The 22,802-nt window shown below is 35.8% G+C and overlaps 1 protein-coding gene across 33 annotated transcripts in view; it reads right to left on the bottom strand.

The window, feature by feature from the left end:
* LOC121482302 (ABI family member 3 binding protein) overlaps nucleotides 1-22,802 on the bottom strand; it is a 241,038-nt gene that overhangs the window by 181,442 nt on the left and 36,794 nt on the right. The window lies entirely within an intron of this gene.

Raw genomic sequence — 22,802 nt, 5'->3', positions numbered from 1 at the left:
AAATCTTAGGGCTTAGTATTTGGTAGTTTATTATTGAGCAGGTGAATGGGATTGAAGGCTCTTTTATTTATCCAGAAGAGTCAGAACCTTCCTTTTATACACTGTTTGTGAATGTTCAAAGGATCTGAAATTTCTTATTAGTAAATTTAACTACTGTACTTTGAAAACCCCCAGCCTCATCAATGCTGCCCTCCAGCTGTATCCCCACAAGATTTAGTAATTTATTTACGGAGCTGGAAACAAAGGGACATGGATGTGGGGGGGGGGGTTCATTTTAGGGAGAATAGGGAACTCTGAAAGAGTTGATGGTTGGAGGAGAAAGATCTTTAGGTCTATTTGGGTCCCGCAGGGTCAGTGAGAAAAACTACATGGAGATGACCCACAGGAGGTTGAATAATCAAGGGTGATGCTCAGAAATAGAATACAGATCCATCTGGATGTCATCAGTTTCTAAATAATCACTGGATGAACTTTCCCAGAGAGATTGTGCAGCATGACAAGAGAAAACTTAAAAAAAAAAAAAAAAAAAGGCCTTGAAAATTTAATTAACTATGTAGGCAACAGCGGCAGATTACCACACTAACCAAAAGTCTTGAGCAAGCAGTGAGTAAACAACATTGTCTTTTGTCTTTGGGACCAGAAGGAGCAGACTTCAAAAGCCAACTCTGCAACTTAATCATCAATGGGCCTCTGGTGAGTCCCTGAACATATTCAACCCTGAATTTCTTGATTTGTAAGTTATGAATACTAGATAACGATGTCCACTTTGATGGGTCGTTTACAAAGATTAGTGCAAATGGCACTGTCTTAAAGCAGACACATAATAATTGCTCAATAATTGGTTACTTAGTAAAAGCCATTCATAACCTTTTAGCCACAATACAGAAATCCAAAATGGTTTTGTAAGATTTTGTATAAATTCATATTAAACTAATTTGGTAATAAAACCCAATCTGAACCATAATGAGGCCACTAAATCTTTCTCAACTCTCACTGAATAGTGTAACTATTTTGTGTAACTATTCACATGTTTAATTGTAGGAATATTAATATGTTTAATTAAGGAGTGCTGGTCAAGCCCCCACCGAAGAGGCGCCTTAATATCTAGTCTAGGCAACCTAGTACATTTCTAAAATTCAAAGATTTTCTGAACTCTAAAACATGTCTGACCCCAAGGACTTTAGATACAAGATTGTAGATCTCAATTATTTTCTTTCTTTATCCCACAGAGATTTAATAATTTTAAAATATTTTGCCCATCGGAAAGATTGCATTTATTAATTTAGTAATCCACATTCAATTTCCTATGAAGACTTATATTGCATTAATACCAGTCAACACCTCTGAACAGTATGGCTTCCAAAGTTATCACATTAAAATGTACCATTCCAGTTAACATTATCCTAGACTTACTCAAAATAGCTACATGAATGAATTCCAATAGGCCTTTGCAAAAATACAGAAATACAGATAGCCTCTTCTTGGATACCAGGTTGTAGGAAGCACTCTCTTACCTCAGCAGCCCATACTACTATTTCCAGTTATGTACATAGATCTTTGTACTTCAAGAATTTGATGAGATTTCTATAAAGTTCTAGTTTATCAAATTGCTATTCCCACATTTGTGGCAGAATTGAAACCCAGAGTTACTGGGGGGCTTATCCAAGTCCAAGGAAGACTCATCTAGTGTAATTCTCTCATAGCATAAACAATGCATTTGAGGACAGCCAGTCTTCTTGTCACTCTGCAAGTTAAGTGCAAGGTCAAAACTGGATCTCAGTTTCTCACCAAGCTGCACTTCCCGCTCTGTTTTTATGGAGAACATCATCATTACCCAGTGGAGTAAAGGAGTGGCTAACCCCCAGACAGTAATGCTCAAATTGATGCTCACCAGTGATGTTTTGTCCTACCTTCACTAGATTTTGAGGAGGGGATTTATACTTCAGCTATAACATAGCTTTTGTCCAAGCCAATTTTCCCATCTTAGTTATGTACCTAGATTAACCCTAGAATAACTCTATCCTGCTCAGTGGAATGGAACAAATTTAGGTCAAGGGCATAATCCACTACCTTAGATGGTTATTAGGTCCCACAGTAAATCAAAACACAGCTGGCCTGTTTCCAGCCCCTTCTTGGGAAGCAGAGAATAAGGAATCTTGGTGTACTTAGGTTGTACTCATATTTGACTAAGAGCCAAGAGTCACAGCATCATCAAATTAGACCTTTGCTCATAGACTTTGGCCTAATGTACCACATTACTCTTCCACTTGGAAAGTGGAAAGGATGGCTGTACCAAGTGAGGAAAAGGAAGGCTGTAAACAGAATTACTGACCAACAAAGGTGGAAGTGTTCTCATTTCCCCTGCATGGGAATTTTCATGACTCCAGTCTTTCTCCCTTTGGCTAATAATTTATGTCAGTAAATACATCAATATCCTGTAACTTTTTGAATGAGTTGGCATTTAGCTGACCCATTTTCTCCAAAATTCCTAAATCATACTCCCCTCTGGAGCTAAACTTTTAAAATTTCTGAGAAAGAGAGATGCACACAGACAAATCTTAACTCAAAGCAGGATCGCAAACTTAATATTTTGAGACTCTCATCCCAGTTCCTTATTTGAAGCTAGAAATTCAAGCCCCTTCATTATCCTGGCACACATTACTTCCTTTGTTACTTCTCAACATATCTTATTTCTTTTGGGCCAGTATAATCTTCTCACATCCTGCAATGCACTTTCACCTATGCTTACATTGTCACTCAGGATGGATTCCCTCTATCTTTGGTTTGTCTTCTCTACACCACTTCAGCCACTCAGTATTTACACCATTGGTCTTCTTCAGTGCTCAGCAAAAAGTTCAAGCAATTTTTGCTCTTTCATCTGATTAAGTTTGTCAATCATTTGTTCAAATGAATGTTTGGACTAGTATTCAATTTGATACTACTGGACAATTTCCCCCAATATTGTGGGGTATATCTCTATGCATCTTAAAAGAATTTTTAATCTTTGATAAGTTAGTTATTCTTCATTCTGAGTAATTCTAGTTTAATGGTTTGGAACACTAGTCATGTGATGGCAGTGACCTTTCAGTGTTAATGTGAAAGCCTCTGGTGAATGATATAAGGTAGAATTAATAGAAAGACAATATAACATGATATGAACTTAGCTAGGAAAACATTTATAAGTAAAATGGCAGATATGTTACCCAGAATAGCCCAGAAGTACAGAGTAATAGGAGTATTGGAAAAGTGTTTTATTGTATCTCGTATGAGAAATAAAGTCTATGCCAATCAATTGTGAGACAAAGAATGTGAATATTCCAGGAAAACACCACCATTATGGCTGAGAAGAAAATTGCACATTGGTAAAGTAGAACCCTGGACCTACGACAGTTGTTTCTAATCCTCTTTTTGTAATATCCTAGCATATCTCTAAATAGTTCAAAAGGTGCCCTAAAATACTAAAAGAAAAAAATCTTTCAGAATCAAATTAGAATTAATTCTCTTTTAATTTTTAAAAGTAAATACATGGCCTGTGGCATTAAAATCAGTGAAAAACTTTCTAAGGTTTTATACTTTCCAACATATTTCAGAATGTGGCCTAAAGTTTGGTATGTAGTTGGTCAAGTTGATAAAATCACTTCAAGAGAAAACTGATACTAAAGCTCTTTTTTAAAAGTAAAAAGTATTTATTTGTGTAGCAGCAATCATTAGTTTATGTGCTCTCAGTGTTACAAAACACTAAAGAAGACATCAGAAATACTCTAAATAGCAAATTTAGGAATAAACCAGATCAGCATTAATTTACAAGATATTAAATAAAAGAATAGCTATAATACTGATGTCAATAAAATAATGACTCAATTCTTTCAGGACTAAAAGAATAAACATTATTATTATTATTCATAATGTTTCCCTTTTTAAACACCCATTCCATTTATACCGCCATCCCCTAAACTTAGTCACTTTTTTCATACAAAGTCAAATTTTCTAAGATATCAAAGTAATTAATTCCCATCAGCTCAGATATGACAGCATAGATTTTAAAAATTGATAAAGCATAGATTTAAAAAAAACTGGTAAAAAATAATTTAAAATTTGATCTAATTCATTTTTTAAGTTTTTATTTAAATTCAAGTTAGTTAACATATAGTATAATATTGGTTTCAGGAGTAGAATTTAATGCTCCATCACTTACCTTTAACATCCAGTGCTCATCACAGTAAGTGCCCTCCTTAATGCCCATCACCCACTTAGCTCATCCCCCCACCCACTTCCTCCTCAGAAACCCTCAGTTTGTTCTCTATAGTCAAGAGTCTCTTATGGTTTGCCTCTCTCTCTGTTTTTATCTCATTTTATTTTTCCTTCCTTTCCCCTATGCTCATATGTTCTGTTTCTTAAATTCTACGAGTGAAGTTATATGGTATTTGTCTTTCTCTGATTTATTTCACTTAGCATAATACACTCTAGTTCCATCCATGTCACTGCAAATGGCAATTTTTGATGGCTGAGTAGTATTTCATCATATATAAATACTACGTCTTCTTTATTATGCATCAGTTGATGGATACTAGGGCTCTTTCCATAGTTTGACTAATGTTGATAATGCTGCTATAAACTTCAGGGTACACCTACCCCTTCAAATCTGTATTTTTGTATCCTTTGGGTAAATACCTAGTAGTACAATTGCTGAATTGTAGGGTAGTTCTATTTTTAACTTTTTGAGGAATTTTTGTACTGTTTTTCAGAGTGGCTCCACCAGTTTGCATTCCCAACAGTACATGAGGGTTCCCCTTTCTCCACATTGGATCAAGTTTTTTAAAGTTTTGAACTTTAAAAGAACAAGAGCAATAAAAGCCAAACTACAGATTGGGAGAAAGTATTCCCAATACATATATCTATTTAAAAACTTGTATCCAGAATTTTTAAAAGAATTCTTTCTACTAAATAAGGAGATAAAATATTTTTTTAAAAAGGGAAATATATTTAAAAAGATTCCTCACTAAAAAAGATATGTGATAACCATAAGCACATGCTCAAGAGCAATATCATCAGATGTTTTCCATAGGGGTCAAATAGTAAGTATTTTAGGCTTTGTAGACCAGATGTTCTCTACCACAACTATTCAACTCTGCCATTGGAGCACAAAAGTAGCTACAAACATTATATAAGCCAAGGGACATGTCTGTGTTTCAGTAAAACTATATAGTTGACCTTTGAACAATAGGGGGGTTAGAGGTATTGACCCACCACACAGTAAGAAATATCTATATAACTTTTGACTCCCCAAAAGTTAACCACTAATAGCCTACTGCTGACTGGAAGCTTTACTGATAACATAAGTAGTCAACTCATATTTTGCTTTCTATATTTATATTCTTACAGTATATTCTGTATTTGTATTCTTACAGTAAAGTTAGCCAGAGAAAAGAAAACATTAAGATTATAAGGAAGAGAAGATACATTCACATATAAGATACATTTACTGTATTTATCAAAAGGATCTGTTTATAAGTGGACCAGTGCGGTTCAAACCCATATTGCTCAAAGGTCGACTTTACTTGTAAAAATTGGCAGTTGGCTGGATTTGTTCCAGGTTCTAGTTTACCATCTCCTGGTCAACATAATTAGTCTTTAGGGAAAGGCAAGTTAAAAATCACAGATACCACACACTCAAAAATGGATAAAATTAAGATAGTCAATAACAACCGTTAGGCAGTATTTTGAAAAACTGGAGCCCTCGTACATTTTGAATGTGAATGTTAAGTGGTATAACCACTTGTGAAAACTGTTGGACAGCTACCAAATAACCTATTAATTTTATTCATAGTTTTTTTTGTGTGTGTGTGTGTGTGTGTGTGTGTGTTTTAGCAAAAAAGAAAAAATAACACTATACTAAGACTTGTATGCAGATAATTCAAAGCAACACCAAACTGGAAACAGCCCGAATGGCCATCAATGGTCAAATAGATAAACACATTATGGCTTATTCATACAATGGGATAGGACTCAGCAATAAAACAAAACAAATTACTTATGTAATTCAACATGGTTGAAACTCTCGTCTGGCAAGATATCATGCCTCTGTAGCATGAGCATGACTTTCCTCATCTGAGTAGTAGGCCTTTCTCAGAGATGGAAGACATTCCTCTAAAGGAAGATCATTCAATTGTCTTGCCATTACAGCACTTTGCAAGTAATTTTAATAGTGCCTAAGATTATTACACATTCAACCGATGGTTCATATATAAAATCAGCAAGTCCTTTTTAGACATTATCTTCCCAGAACTGACAGTTCAAAGTTTCAAATGTATTCTATATTCTTCTTACACAATACACTGCAAGTAGAAAACATTCCAATGCTTTTATGATCACATCTTCAGTTTACATATTAAACAGGGCAATTACTGTCTGACAACACATTCAAAAGCTTCCAAAAGCCATATTTGATGGCAGAGATTATATGTAATTGAACTGTAATGCTAAGTTATACAAACAATAATTTTAACATAGGACTTGGCAATAATTTAACATTTGCTTTAATTCCTAGAGAGCCCAAAAGAGATCCTATAATAGGCAAGGTACTCAAATGACTCCCTGTCCTGGTACCATGATCCAAGAAAATATGTTAGAAGGAAAAAAAAAACCCATATGGAGTTTCATTGATTTTCCTGTGGCAGCCACACTATGAAGGGAGTGGCCAAAGTCAATTATACAATAACCTTCAATTGTTTCTGATCCTTAAATAGAAATGTGTTGTCTGTCGTCTATAGCATGGCTTTTCTTACCAAAAACAACAAACTGAAAGCCAGTGATATGAGTGGAAACTTTCCATAGCCGAAAAAGCTTGACAGTTTTAGTTAAATATTTTAAGGAAAATAAAGATTGTTTCCATCAACTAAATACAATTAGACATTATAAAAACTACTTCCAGCAGTGCTATAATAGCAAGATGCTTGTAGAATATTCCATTAGAAGAGAATCTGTGCAAGGTGGTTATGAAGATAAAGGAAGGCATTGCCCATTCTGCAGTGACATGATGGCATGCCAGACAAGACAGGTAGAGGGAATGAAATGGCTTTGTGGTGGTGGTGGATAAGCAGAATTATAATTAAAAGCACTCACAAAGTACTTACTAGACAAATCCTTTTAAGATTTCAATTTCTTGTATTCCATCTATCATCAATCCCATATATCTCATGGTATCCTGAATCTCTGGCTTCCAGAATAGAATTCCTTCTCAAAAACCCACAGATTCTCTATCACTCTCTTCCAGCTCTTTGGGAATGAAGTTTTACCAAGGCTCAGTGGATAATTAACGAGAGCTTGCAAAGAGCTAGTGTGCAATCAACGTATAGCAGCTTTACAACATGTCTTCCAGAAACAGGGAGGCCACTGACAGTTGTGTTGTGCATTGCAAATCTCTAAATGGCATTATTCAAACCAACTTTTATTTATGGCCCTATACATTACCCACACTCACAAAGACCATGCAGAAATAGTTGCTGCTTACAAAAATGGGTGATTTGATAAGGGTAACTAATCTGAAAGCCTCTAAACTCTTCCCATAGGCCTCAAGCTACTCCTTCCCACTCTTCCTACTTCATGCTTTTGATTTCTATCTTCCCTGCCTCTTGATTCTGCTGACACTGGTAATAAGGGATATGGGTGTTGGGATGCCTTGTGTAAGGAGGACAGGGGCTCAGCCACAAATTGGACATTCTGCTCTCTAATATACAAATGAAATTACTTTGCTCAATATTCACAAGTCAGGTGATGAATCAGAAATCTAAATAAGAACAGATGAAGAGATCTAAGGGCATTCAGGCAATCAATTAATAGCACCCAGATTTAGAGATGAACAGAAGGCATCCCTACTTGTGTTTCATTAACTCAAATCTAAATATGTAAGGGGAAAATCCTGATGAAAATAGTTTAGATATAGGTAAAGCGAAACTTTTAGAAATCTACAGAAAAAATGTCATTTTTTAAAAAGCACAGAAAAAAGCTGTGGTAAAGTCCCATGAGCTACATGAACAGCTGCCAGCCTGTGGGAATGGGGACTTTCAAAGAAACTCAGAACTTGACTTTACACATACATGATCAATGTGAACAGGAAGTTCAACCTACAACATTTCGTGATCTCTGCTCCAGTGCAAGCAGAACAGCTGTTCTCTCTCCAATGCCTTGTGGGGAATTTGCTACTGGAAGACATGTTCCTGCATGCAACACATACTTTCAGAGTGCAGGAAATAAAAAGTCCCAGCTCACCTGAAGAGCTCCCTTTATAGAGCCACACCCAAACAATTCCCATTGAGCCTTAACTCCCAGGTGTCAACTAGTAAACTTTTTATTAGGTTATTATAGTCACCAAATACTTGGAGAATATTTGCTACTGAATTTAGAAAGAAATGGCATCTTGCTAGAAATCTGAGAGGGAAAATGTTTTCTTGTTTTCTTCCTTAATAGAGCACTTTATATCTGTTTGCCCAGCTGTTTGTGTAAGTGAGTTCCATTTCAGCAAAAACAACCACAGTTTCCACCTTGGTCACAATTCCCAGTGCCCCGATTCCTCAGGCCAATACTTCACCGTCTGGTGACTTTGGATGACTGAATGAGACAGATTGAAACCTGCCAATGTTGACATTTCAGCACCACTTGGCAGGACTAAGAGTTTTTACCAAAGGAGCAATAGCTTCCTTACCTACTTTGTAACCCAACCAACAGCCAAGCAGGGAAGTTACTTTTCATAGACTACCTTTAAGTCAACAGCCTTTCATTCTTAGGGCAAAATCTCATCCTGTTGTCACTTGCATACCCTCAATCTAATTCTCCTAAAATCACCCTTTAAAGTCTGAAGCATGTTGAAGGGGCCAACCACCTGCAACCAATAGCCACATATTTGCTATTTGGAAAGGGGGGCAGTGACATGGTTTACGACAAACAACATCTAAATAAATTCTGTATCTGCCACGGGAAATGTGTATATTCATGCATCTGCTTTTCATTTTATCTATTCACTCACTACTAGATACTAGGCATTAATGATACCAATTCAAATATGATCACATCACAAAGATTATGATGTCTAGTAAATTAAACAGATGGGTAAGTCCATGATTTCAGTGCAGCAAATTTGTACAGTTAGTACAATGTGGCTACAACAGAGAAACTCTAAATCTGATGGAAGAGGGATAAAGGCTGTACAAAGAAAGTGTCCCCTTAGCTTTGCTAAACTAGTAAAAAAAAAATGTTTTTATTCTGTGAAAATATTCCAAATGCTAGTACGGAAGTAGATCTCAAAGTCTACTTTGTAATACTTTTCCTACCACTTTAGATAATTGATATATTCTTATTATTTTAAATATATATAAAATTAAAAAGAAATCAAACAGGCTAAGAGACTTAACAAAACTCATTTTTTCTTCTTTTTATTCTTTTTCTGATTTTTCCAGAAAAAGCCTGGAGTTGATCTGCTTACATCCTCTTGCTATATAAAGTAAGGAGTGATGGCAATTGGTGCTTCTGATGAAAGGTAGGATAGACTCCATGCCAGGATGCTTCAAAGAATTGGCCCTCCATAACGGCATCAGCCTCACCTGGGAACTTGCTAGAAGTACAAATTCTCAGACTCCACTCTCTACATCTTGAATCAGAAACTTTGCTAAAATACAGATTGCTGCCTCCACCCCAAACAGTAATTCCAATGCATTACTCAGGTTTGAGAACTATGACCGTTTAAAATTCAGTGCATCAAAAATAAAATTCATGGGCCCAATTTCTTTTGAAAGAGATTTACAGATACACAGTTTCAGAGAAAAAAAGCCCTCAGCTATCACACTGTTAAATTTCCCATCATGAGAATTTTACATATATTTTGATCTGTGAACAAACTGTGAATTAGAGTTTTCTAGAATTATATATTCTGGAGACTCATAAATGTAAAATATTTAATAATATTTGGAAAGTTTCTCTGACTTCTAGCATCAGTTATAAGCCTTTAACCAAATCTATTTATAGACTTAGAACTACGATGAGCTAACATTTTATTATAAAAAATTTCAAACAGAGAAATGTTGCAAGAATTGTGCAGTGCACAGCCATAGAGCCACCACAGAGACAATAATGTAAATCTTACTGTATCTTTTTCATCATATTTATCTACCTCTCTACCCATCCATCAGCCCATCTTATTTGTAAATGGATTTCAAAATCTATTTCAGTATTCTTCACTCCTCAACACTTCAGTGAGTATATCATTAACTAGAATTCAGTACATTTTTCTTTTGAGATTAAATTGTATATAAGAAAATACCTAAACTTTAACTCCACAAGGCTGATTTTTCCAAATGCCATGTGTATGAAATCCAAACCTAGACAAGATTTACATTATCTTTACCTCATGTCCATTTCTACTCCATCCTCCCAGAAACAACTTCTGTTCTGATTTTTACTAAACCATAGATTATTTTTATCTGTTCTAGACTTCAGTGAAATTGAATCATATACGCACACTTATGTAAGGCTTCTTGCACACCCATAATGTTTTGGAGACTTATCAATTTTATTGGACGCATTAGTAGTTTTGCTCTTATTTTTACTGAGTGCTATTCAGATAATTATTAGAATCAACATTTTTACATATTCCTGTGTCTTCAGAGTATCAACCTCTCTTGATTTAGTATATTTTAAAATGTTGATTAAGTTGTAATAAAATGTTCTCTGAGGACAAGGGAAAATATATTTTTTCTTTCCAGATATTTATTTACCTTATACCTCTTGCCAGGAAAATAAAACTATACACTCTGTTATTTATAATATATGTTTAACTTTTATGACTTAGATAAATGATTAATAGTAAATGCAGACAAAACTATATAATGATTTCATCTTCACCAGAATGCTAAATACTGGTCACTGATACTCAAGATCTTGGATATCTTTCCCTTTTACTCCTAGCTAATGGAACACCAGGTGGGAGTAACAAGCCTCCTTTGACAATAAAGTATAATATTGACTTTCCTGTGTCAGAGTGATTTTCACTGATACAAAAGTATTAAGTTTAAACGTGTCATTTAAAAGTTGCTCATCCTAACAATCTCAAAATGGTCTGGTACCAAAAAACAGTCATTCAGATTATTCAATTTTCCAAAGGACCAATACTCTTCTTTTTTTCCTGCTCTCAATAACTCCAATTTCAACATACATTAAATTCCACTAACCAAGTAGAAATCAAGTTTATCAAAGTGCTACTTTATAGGACAAAGCAGAAAATGCACAGTTTCCACCAGCACTATAAGAAATCCTCCACATATAAGATTCCATATTTCCATTTGTGAAAACATTGTCCCAGAAATACCCTTGATAAAAATGAAAATTTGCCCATGTTATAAAAAACTGTCAAGCACCAACAAAACTTTCTTAAAAAATCTAGCTTTTACTCATTTATTTTTGCAGTCTCACAAATAAAAACAAGAGATACAGCTAGAACAAATGGTTTCATTCGCCATCACTGTTTAGACGTTTGAAATCTTCAAGAATTGTAGTTTGTTCAGTTAATAAATACCCAGGGCTGATGATATACAGCTGCTTATCTTGAGATTTCATGCATCAAAAGCCTTCCATAAGCTAGAAGAAAATGGCTAAACCATCATGACAGTTTGATCAGTGGCCTCAGAACAAGGCGGAGTAGGTCATGAGACTTACAAGGCTCTAGGAAGGGCCACTTGCTAAATGACCCCATATTAATCCTTCTCTTTTTAATATATCCTAGAAGAAACAGAGGGGTTCTGGCATCAACCTAGCCTTTCACTGTGTTTGACCTCAGTCACCTGTCCTTTCTGAGGCTCTTTTCTCCTCCGTAGAATGAATTGGAGAATCCCTAATCCATATTTAGTCTCATATTCAAGGATAGCTGTATTACTTCATCCAGACAGAATCATTATGTTCCTATTCAAATGCAGGAAAATAAATTAGAAAATGAATTTGTTTATAGAAACACTATCTTAATAATTTCCAGATAATATTTTTTACAGAACTACCAAAATTTACCTCAAATATGAAAAATACTTTATAGACACGAGGAAAGAATGTATGTGACTGTCATTAACATTTTTCAACAGCTTTTGTGAGTTATATAGAATCACACACCATAAAATTCACCTACTGTAGGTGAGTTTTTAAAATTCAGTAATTTTTGGCAAACTTTTTGAGTTTACTAAATCTACCACAATCCAGTTTGAGAACATTTCCATCACTCTAAAATATTCCCCTGTATCCATTTGTAGTCAACAGGCATACCCTTAGCTCCCACCTCAGCTCCAGGCAGCCATTGGTCTGCTTTCTGTTTCTCTGGTAATTTGATATAAATGGATTTATACAGCATGTGGTCTTTGTGTCTGGCTTCTTTCATGTGATATGATGTTTATGAGATTTATCCATCCATCCATGGCATATCATTTATTCATTCCTTTTGATTGCTTGATGGCATTTCATTTTGTGTATCACGTTTCATTTATCTATTTCCTAAGCTGAGGAATAGTTGGATTGTTTCCACTTTGGGGTTATTATGAATAATACTGCGATTATCAATAATCCTACAGTATTTGTGTGGACATATGTTTTCATTTTTCTTGGATAAATACCTAGGTGTAAAATGGCTGGGTGGTATGGTAACTGTGTTTAAAATTTTAATATAAAAATGGAAAATAAATTTCAGCAGTTTATGAATTTTCAAGATTATAACTATTACTCTTGCTTGAGGACATGAAGTTGTAAACATCCAGAAAATTAGCTATATTGCTTTATCACTAAATATGTCATATAATAAAATCAATAACTTTAAGCTGAGATTTCTATCCTTAGTCATTAATGAAACAACACCACTTACCTTGTTACAATAACTATTTAAGATATAGAAACTCCATTTATCTCAAATACATTTTGCTTTTTGCAAAATAGTAAGATGGTCAATTGACATTCTTAGCAATGACTATGATACAGGATAAAATGAGTTGTCTTCTCAATCCCTAGTCATTTCCATTTAAAAATTTTTTTAACCCTATACCAAGTTGCAAATATTTGTTCACCAGAAAACCAGTTCTGGAGCAAATAACTTTATTATTATTTACACCTAAAATCAAAGTGAAATTAGATATAAACTCTGGCCTTGTGAACCAAGTGACAGCTATTTCTCTACGAAACCAGAAGAACCCGGTAAACTATAGTGACTTGGATGTATCATTTTTTTATATTTGTCATTGTTTCTTTTTCAGTAAATTCAAATTCAAACAGAATTAAAACATTTTGAATTTCTAAAATGTTTTCTAGTACTATTAAAATATGTCTCATTGTTAGCCTTTCTGTTAGTTTGTGATTCATGTAGCATTTTCTAGGTGAGAAAAAGACAACATGGCTTGAAAATTCCAGTCTGACATTATTAAAATATCCCAGTCTGCATGGTAGATGTTACTCAAGTTTAAGTCTAGGCACTTAAAATAGAGTTTTATAATATTTATAAAATGTTAATAAAATCTAACCGAGTGAACTATTTGGGGATAAAATCTTCTTGACTTAAAATTATAGAAATAAAAAGAAAAGTCTTCCTCATAACTCTTTTTTATGTGACTTTCTTTTTTCTTCTCTTGTATTTAGAACTTCAGAGCTGTAATGAATTACTCCCATTCCATTCCAAATTCTAAATTGGGAGATGAAGAAATGAGATTGTCCTTTGAGTATTCCAAATACTATGCACAGGAGATTATTCTCTAGACACTGAAAATGGGAATACGTCAATTCCCACTGGTCACACTATTCCCTAGTGTGGGACAAATACATTTGGTTGTAAGAGAGGTAGAGGCAAAGAGGCCAGGAAACAGAATCAAGGACCAAAGTAAGTTGAAGTTGAGATAGTAAACTGTTAGGTAGCAGCAGCTCTGAAGCTGAGAAAAAAGAAAAAATACCTGACAAGGCAGCTTATTTGTACCAGAAACAGACAAAAGGGATACTAGAATAAGAATCCAGCGTGGCAGTACAAAGATGCCTAGCCCTTCCAGAGGTCCACAACTCCTATGAACCAAGGAAGTGACAAATATAAAAAGGGTGGATACAAATTAGTCAGCCAAATTGTCTGTGTACATCTGGAGTGAGGACAGAAAAACAGTAATTGATGCATTTAGAGGCACTAAAGAAGGTCAGTGCTGCTGGGGTGTAATGGGGTAAGGGGCGCATAGTGATGCTTCGAAGGACAGAAGGGGTCCATATAGGCCACATTAAAATATCTATCATTGTTTTAAAAGCAAACCTAAAATATTTTCCTCCAGTAAGCTACACACACACACACACACACACACACACACACACACAGTTTCTGAGAAATGAATAAGGCAAAAATGTAAATCTTGGACAGTTCTAAAATATATCCACATGGTAAAAATCTCATTTCACATGCACTTAGCAACTAGCAACTCAAGTAAAATGCCCAGAGCAAAATTTGTTTTGAGTAGGAAAAAATATGCTGTTTTTTTAAAAAAAGAAATGGAAGGTATTTTACAAATAGATTACAGCTTAAATGGAGTGCAATTAATACAGGTCCCTCCCGCAAACATCAGGTGTGTTATTAAAATCAATTGTTATTGTGACCAACTCAGCCAGATTTATTTGTGAGACAAGGATATAAAAGCTTACTTCTCTTAAAAAAGCAAACAAATAAGGCAATTGTTATGAACTCTATTCTTTAGCCAAAGCTAAATGAAAACAAAGCAAGTGGCTCTAATCGACTCTATTGGCAGGAACATCCTGAGAAGTATGCCGCTTACACTTACTGTAGTTCTGTTTCCCAAATGATTCCTTTATTGCACTTCCTCCCAGGCTGCTAGCACATTTACTATTCCGTTGCCTGGCATATTTTCACCTCCTTCTCACCTACCCCAATTATAATCCCTGCATGGACTTGTTAACATTAAAATTATACAAATAACACACATTTGTTTTAGTTAACAAAACTAAAAGTTGCAAAAAGAGATAAAACTTGTTTTAAAAATTACCTGTTATCTAATACACAGTGCCAACTTCTGTAAAGCTTTTTAATATCTCTTCCCAGATATTTTTCCTGGGTATGATAAGTATGCCAGTTTACAAAGATAGAGTTAGATCTTAAGTGCTGTTTTGTAACCTGAACTTTCCTTGACAGGAATATACTTCTGTAATACTCATTTTTACTGACTGCACTGTCTTTTAATTATTCAAATGAATCTTCCTCTGATAATAAACATACCATTTCACCTCCATGAGTGAGTAGAGTTTATCATTTCAATAATTCTACAATTGACTTTATTTTGGCAAAACCTGGTATTCATTTTAGAGCTGAGGACTTGATGTAATAAGTTTGTATAATTAGTTTGAGCCTGGTTTTTTTGAAATCACATTTGGGACCTGTCATATTTAATCCACTGACAATTGGATTAACTCATTGTATTGTTGATGAGATTATTGCTAACATTTTTGGGCTGTGAGGGTTATGATATTTCTATGTCTTTGAGATTCTTTGCCTATTCCTATAAGGAGTGGTATTTTAGGGGGAGAAGACTCCATAGTAGGAAGACATGGGGTTTGGAGCCAGAAAACCTGTGTTCAGGTTTAATACAAGTTAAATCCAAAATTGCCTAGTTATTTAAATAGTTAACTTAATGGCTGAATGCTACATTCTTCTCTATAAAGTAGGATTAATCCTACATAGCCATCCACTCAGAGTTGCTGTTAAGATTAAGTGAAATTCTTTGTACCACTGTACAACTCAGTGACAGTTGTTACTGATGTGACCTTATTCAGGGGTCCTTTCAATTTGGCTGTACTTTGGATTTTTAAAGTTCTTTGCATTTCCACCAAATATTCATTCTGTAAATATAGACATAACTTACATATGATTGTAAACCATATGAGGACTCAGTCCCTGGCACAGAGAGTATTTAATAAATATTTTTTGAATGAACAAATACATACTTTTCTCAAATGAGTAATATTGTGCTTGATAGGAATCAATGCCAATACACAAATGAGGCTCCTCAAAGAAAATGTATTATATTAGAGGATATAAACTTGTAAGAGTTATTACTCAATACAGTCAATAAATTCTACATAGAGGAATAAGCCTCAAGCTGAGGTAATTCAGAGGAATGCTGGCTAATTACAAAGGGATGGGTCAGGAATGGCATCATAGAACAAGTGACATCTGAACTGGGTCTTGAATGTCAAGAAGGACTTGTCCAGAAAACAGAAGGAAGAGAATTTCAGACTGAGAAAAAAGTAAAGAGATGTGTTTGTGTGCTGATGTCTGTGATAATCTATTCTACAAGGCATTGTGTAGGTCATGTGCTACCAAAACCTCCTGTTCAAAAGTCTTTCCACCCACCCTCCAATTTAAAATTAATATAAGATCATAAATCTTTGACACCATTTCATATCATTTCTGAGTGGGGAGTTATTTTTAAGGGTTCCAAACATCAAAAACTATATTCACTTAATTTCTTTCATGTCCATCCCATTCCAGGCACCTACTACTAGTCATTCAGGGTAATATAATACCCAGTTTCATGAAGCTGGGAACCATTTCAATGGTTCCAAAGATTCTAGAAGTGTCTGAGACAAATCTGGTACAGATTGGAGAATTCCAGGTTTAAGACACTTAAGTTTCCATTCTTCATAATTTTTCTGTAACATTTAACACCACTGACCACCTCAATGCATGTGCTTTCACATTTGCATCTCCTCGTTCGCACACCCAGCCACCCAACACCCACTTTGGTTTCACCCTGTGACATAGTGGCATCCTGGATCGGATTTTTCTAAGACATTTCTCCATCGCTCTCCTTTACTTTTCTTCTTCTTCTAGTCCTTATAACTTGGCAATTAATTAAGATTTAACCTTTTGGTCCTTCAGAGAACTCCTTTACACCCAAGTGTCTTCCGTATTAACAGCCACTAACAACCATGTAACTTAGCTTATTCTGAAATCTTCAATACTCAGCTCTAGTCCTCCAGACTTGCTTCGAAGCAATTTTGAAATTTTTAAATCTGTATAAATCTTTATTTATAAAAGATGAGATTTAGGACTCAGCTCTAGTCCTCCAGACTTCCTGAATTACTAATAATGTCATTGGTGACACCAAAATCCAACCATCACAATCTTCAAAAACCAATTCACTTCTCTGCCTTTCCTACTCCCTTTCTTCTGCCATAGTCTCAGGCACCTGCATCACCTTTTGTTCCACTCTTCAAATATAGTTCTCCCAAACCCACATATATGATGGCCTCACCATTGTATTCATAGAGTTAGCCTAAAGACACCACAAATCTTACCCATTTTTGTGATTGCCAAATTCATCACCTCTCCAATCTATTCTTCCTAATATTTCCAGGTTAATAATCATACAATCCTGCTCTGTTATGCTACCCCACTCCCCTTCTACTGCTAGCACCAAAATGGTAGATGATTCCTGAATGCTCACAGAATAAAAGGTTTCCCATCATAAATGGGAAAGAGAGGCATCCCTGGGTGGCTCAGCGGTTCAGCACCTGCCTTTGGCCAAGGGCGTGATCCTGGGGTCGTGGGATTGAGTCCTACATCAGGCTCCTGGCATGGAGCCTGCTTCTCCTGTGTCTCTGACTGTGTCTCTGACTGCTTGCATCTCTGTCTCTGTCTCTCTCTCTCTCTCTCTATCATGAATAAATAAAATAAAATCTTTAAAAAAATAAATGGGAAAGATGTGCCTAGGATGTTAACAAAGTAACATCCTAGGCACAAGCCAAATGATGTGCATGCAAAGATGAGTAAGACGTTTCACACCTTGCACTTCAAAAATGAGGAATTCTCAGTAACGAGGGATACTGATCTCCAAGTCTCTAAGTGCTAACTCTAAAACATGATAAAAGCTATGCCTAGAGTGTTACACTTGCAGAGCGAAAAAAAAGAAAAAAAACTTTTCTGAGGCCTGGAGGAAGACACTTAGGAGCACATCTTGGAGGAAGTAATATTATTTTGCCCTTGAGGAGATTACCAGATAGTTGGAGAGACCATTGCTATACTAAGCAATGTTTGCCACATACTGAATTTACAGGAAGTAGAGATTACCCTCTAGGGAAAGGTACATGAGGAAGGTGAGGATTCAACTGAGCCTCAAAAGTAAGAGCCAAATGAAAAGCAGAATTTGGCAGAACCTTTCAGGCAGAAAATGATAGAAACAGAAACCCAGGTTAAACTACAAACTCTGTGTATAGTTACAAAAAGCAAACAGGCCAGTTTGGTTGAAAGAGAAGGATATGTTCATAGTTACTTGGAATCTTAGAGTTGGAAAATGCTTAAAAGTAACTGTGTCAGTTCTCTCTCTCTCTCTCTCTCTCTCTGACACTACACAGATACAGCAAAGCCAGACTGTAGATTAGCTCTTAATATGAACCGAGAATCATTCTCGCTCCTAAACACTAGTTTGTGTAATAAAGGCCCGGGGTCAGTGATCCAAGGCACTGCATTTCTGGTTTTCATCAGAATATTTTCCTCTCCAACACAGTATTAAGATGTGCAGGGAATATTTGCCTTTTAGAAATGGTGCAGTGGTTATTTCAAAGACTTATTGTTATTTTCTATTGTGACATATTTAACCAAACTTTGGAACCAGCAATACAAACAGGAAGCATTAACTTCAGGCCAAAAAGGCAACAACTCTGATTTTTTGGCAAAATTATAAAAAGGCTGAAAGAGCTGGGAATCATGAAATGTTGGAATTACCCTTTGGATAGAATTTCACTGGTTAGCTGTTAGTCACAGAATCACTTCTAATCAATTTAAGGATCATTTTCACTTACATGCTCTTCCTAAATTCCCTCCATTACATTTATTTTTAGAATGGCCATTGCTTAGGAGCCTCTCTTCATTTCTTTTTCCCTTCCTCTGTTACTCACTGTTATAAATATGAATTATGCAATGAAATAAATGAAGTAGCAATAAACTGACCATGGTAAGGAATTATGGATACTTTTCAATTGAAGTTTTAGCCTCTCCCTTCAAAAACGCATCGTATGAGACAACACAAAATCCACAGTTCCACAGGCTTCTACATTACACTTAGTCTTAGTAAATAATCTACATTGGATCATCTTAGCATGAAAGTTTTAATCTGTTAAGGGGGCAAAAAAAATATTAGTTTATCTTCATGAGTGCTCAAGGCACAATGAATGCTCTTCTTCTTTTGGGACCCAGTGAAAGTACCAGACAAATTGCCATAAAAACTCGAGACACAACAGCACACATGGAAATCCCTATCAGCAGCTCTCAATGTTATCAGAAAGAGCACATTTCCACAAAGCCCAGGGTAAAGTAAAATGTGTTTGTCATTTCTTCCATTTTTTTTAAACTTTGGTTTTATTTTTTACAGAATTCTCACCTTGTCTGGCAAGTGACTGGGCAGGGAAAGCAGGACATGTCACCCTTATAAACTCAGTAAAGGTTCTCCATAAGCACACAGAGCAATCAACACATGTGTCATTGGGGAGAGAGTGGTGGCGGTTTTGATGTGGAGAATCCCTGATGCATATTTCTAGCTCAAAGAACTTGCTGTCTGCCCAGGAAAACAAGATTCAGCCCAAGAAAGAAACAAAGTACTAGCCCTGAAAATGTCCAAGCAGTATACTCATTGTATGTCAGAGTGGTCACAATGGCATCATCCGAGCAGGGTGGGGCACAGGACTGGCCCTAGAGACATCATCCTTGAAGATGACGAGTGGACTTTTTACAAAATGAAGTAAACTTTACTATCATGAATGACTGTGCTAATCCCATTCTCCTCTGCAGCATGTTCACTGTGTGACCTCACCTGCACCCTTCCTATAAATAATATTAGAAGATTCCCACTACATTTATCAACTTATTGGGAGCTATATTTGGTCAGATGCTTGATCTGTTATTTCTCTTCTTCATATAATTTTAAATTAGACTTTTTACTGTTTGAATCCTCAATCATTTGTCAATATTTTCCTTTTCACAGATGTCCTCTAATTAGAATTATACAATAATAATTGATAATATTGACAATATTTCACACATGGAATCTTTTTGCATCTGTTGACATATCTATAGGGGTGGTAGATTTTTTAACATCATTATATAAACTCACTCATTCATTTATTTATTTAAAAAAATCTATTAAACATCCTATGTTCATGAATATGGCCATGAACAAACAAAAAGTTAGGTTTTCACTGAGCTTATCTTATCTTCAGTGAGAAGAGATAGACAAATCATAAAGAAGATATATGGTATATCAGATGATGGGGCAAATACAACTGCTGTTTCTTGGTGATCCAATTCCCTTCCTATTCTGGGCACATGAAAAAAGTGTGTGTTTCCAGCTCATAGAAATTAGTCATAATCATGTAATTAATTCTCAGAGGAGGTTGTGGGTAACAGGGACATATGCCACTTTCAGGCCAACATATTAAACTGTTGGTGCAATATCTTCTAAGTCTGTTCTCCCACTACCACAGGGAAGCAAATAACTAGATGGAGCCTGGGTCCTCAAGAACTACAGAGAGCAGAGAGCCCTGGCCATAATCAGTAGATATGTACTTGACCAAGAGGTATGTTTTTGTCATTTTAAAACCCTTCATATTTGGAATACGTTTGTTGGTGAAGCAAAATCTAGCCTACCCTGACTAATACAGATGATGATGCATGCTGTGGAAGATAATAAAGCAGGGAAGCACTTTGGATGTTTCAGGGTGGGAAAGGGGTACAATCTTAGGTAGAGGACAGAGAAGGTTTTCAGTTAGGATAAAGACCTGAAGAAAAGGAGGTGGGAAGTTGTTCAGATACCTGGGGAAAAGACTATTACTAGTCTAAAGAACTCTAAGTGTAAAGGCCCAGATAAAGGGACATTTGTGGCTATTGTGGCTGTAGAAAGATGAACAGACAGGAAGCAGCAAAAGGTGAAGCCAGAGGTAAGAGAGGCTCTTTGAGGGAGAATTTGGATGTTTACTCTGAGACAGCAAGTATTGGAGGATTTTGAGTAGAGGAATGACAAGACTTGATTTCTATTTTAAAAGGATGACTCAGTGTTTTGTTGAGAATATTCTAGGAGGTGAAAGGAAGATCAGTTAGGACACTAGAGCAACAATTCAAATGGTCATGATAGTAGCTTAAATCAGGATGAGAGAGCATGTGAGAGAGAAAAATAGAGACCTGAAAATTCTTCATAAATTTTGAAAGTAGAGTTGAAAATGTTTGCTGATGAACCAAATGTGAGATTTTTAAGAAAAAAAAGAAAAGGAGTTACAAATGTCTCTAGTTTTGCTTGTTTTTGACCTAAATGAAAAGATGGAGTTGTCTTTGGCAGAGTCCTAAAGAAAGACTTTGGGAGAAGCAAGTTTGAGGCAGAAGGCACTCAGCAACTTCATTTTGGATAGGCTAAAACCTAGGTGTCTATCAGAAAGTCAAGCAGATTTACTGAGTTGTGACTTAAATAAATAGGTCTGAAGTTGAGGGCTGTGGTCGGGGCTGGAGGTATAAATTTTCAGCTTGTTAGTGTATAGATGGTATTTAAAGACATTAGACTATGAGATCACCAAAGGAAGGAGAAGAGATAGAAGAGAGAAGTTAAGTTATCCAAGGACTCACTCCTGGGACACTCCAATTTAGGAGATTGGTGAAATGAGGAGGAACCAGCCAAGGAGACTGAGGAGCAGCCAGTGAGAAAAGAGGAAAACCAGACACAAGAGGAAACTAACCCCAAAAAGTGTTAAGTTACTTGCCAAGGGAGAATCAACCCTTCACTGTGATCTTGGGCTCCACTGTTCACAGCTCAGCTCATAGCACATGGAGACTGTGCTAGAACTCAGTGTAACTGTATATTATTTTTTTTTTTTTGTGGAATATCTTGCAAAGAAAAAAAAGTCCAAATGGGGAAACATGTGATTGGTGCATAAACAATAAATTGCCTAAGAAATGAAACAGAGAACAAAGAAGAGATTATATGAGTGGGAAAGACAAAGCAACCGTTGGAATAAGCATTTTCTTTGCAGCCTCACTCCATTAGAGAGAATGTAATTTGAGGATAAACTTCACCAGAGGGATAAGCAATACAGTGTTTTTATCCAGAATAATTCTGCTATATGACCAATATCCCCTAAAGTACTATATTGGAAAACTAATGAAAGGAGTATGCATACCTATAGTTTTAAAAACAAAAATATAGTATAAAAGTGTTACAAAATTTCTCTAACACATTGAACAATTTTTAAAGATTTATTTTTAGAGAGAGAGAGAGTGCTAGTAGGGGAAGGGGCAGAGGGAAAGAATCTCAAGCAGACTCTCCATTGAGTGGGGAGCCTGATGCAGAGTTTGATCTCATGACACTGAGCTCATGACCTGAGCGAAAACCAAGAGTCATTCAACTTACAGAGCCACCCAGTTACTGCAAAGCAATTTTTTTTTTGAGAGGGAGAAAGAAGGAGGGAGGGAGGAGAAGGATAGGGAGAGAGAGACTCTTAAGTAGGCTCGATGCCCTGCCTGGAGCCCTGTACCAGGCTTGATTTCACAATCCTGAGATTATGACCTGAGCTAAAATCAAGAGTGGGACACTTAACTGACTGAGCTACTCAGGTGCCCCTAACATACTTAACTTCTGATTTCCACTTATGATGTAGCAAAGTAGAAAAAACTTCATTCCTACCCTATAATAACCAAAAAAGAACCCCACACCATCTTCAAATTTGCAGTTTTCTTAAACTAATCAAAACTTTGAAGTTGCAGGAAAATC

The sequence above is a fragment of the Vulpes lagopus genome, chromosome 1 (assembly GCF_018345385.1).
Source record: "Vulpes lagopus strain Blue_001 chromosome 1, ASM1834538v1, whole genome shotgun sequence".
Lineage (NCBI taxonomy): Eukaryota > Metazoa > Chordata > Mammalia > Carnivora > Canidae > Vulpes > Vulpes lagopus.
Note: the sequence above shows the minus strand (reverse complement) of the source record. Positions and strands in the feature narration are given on the sequence as shown.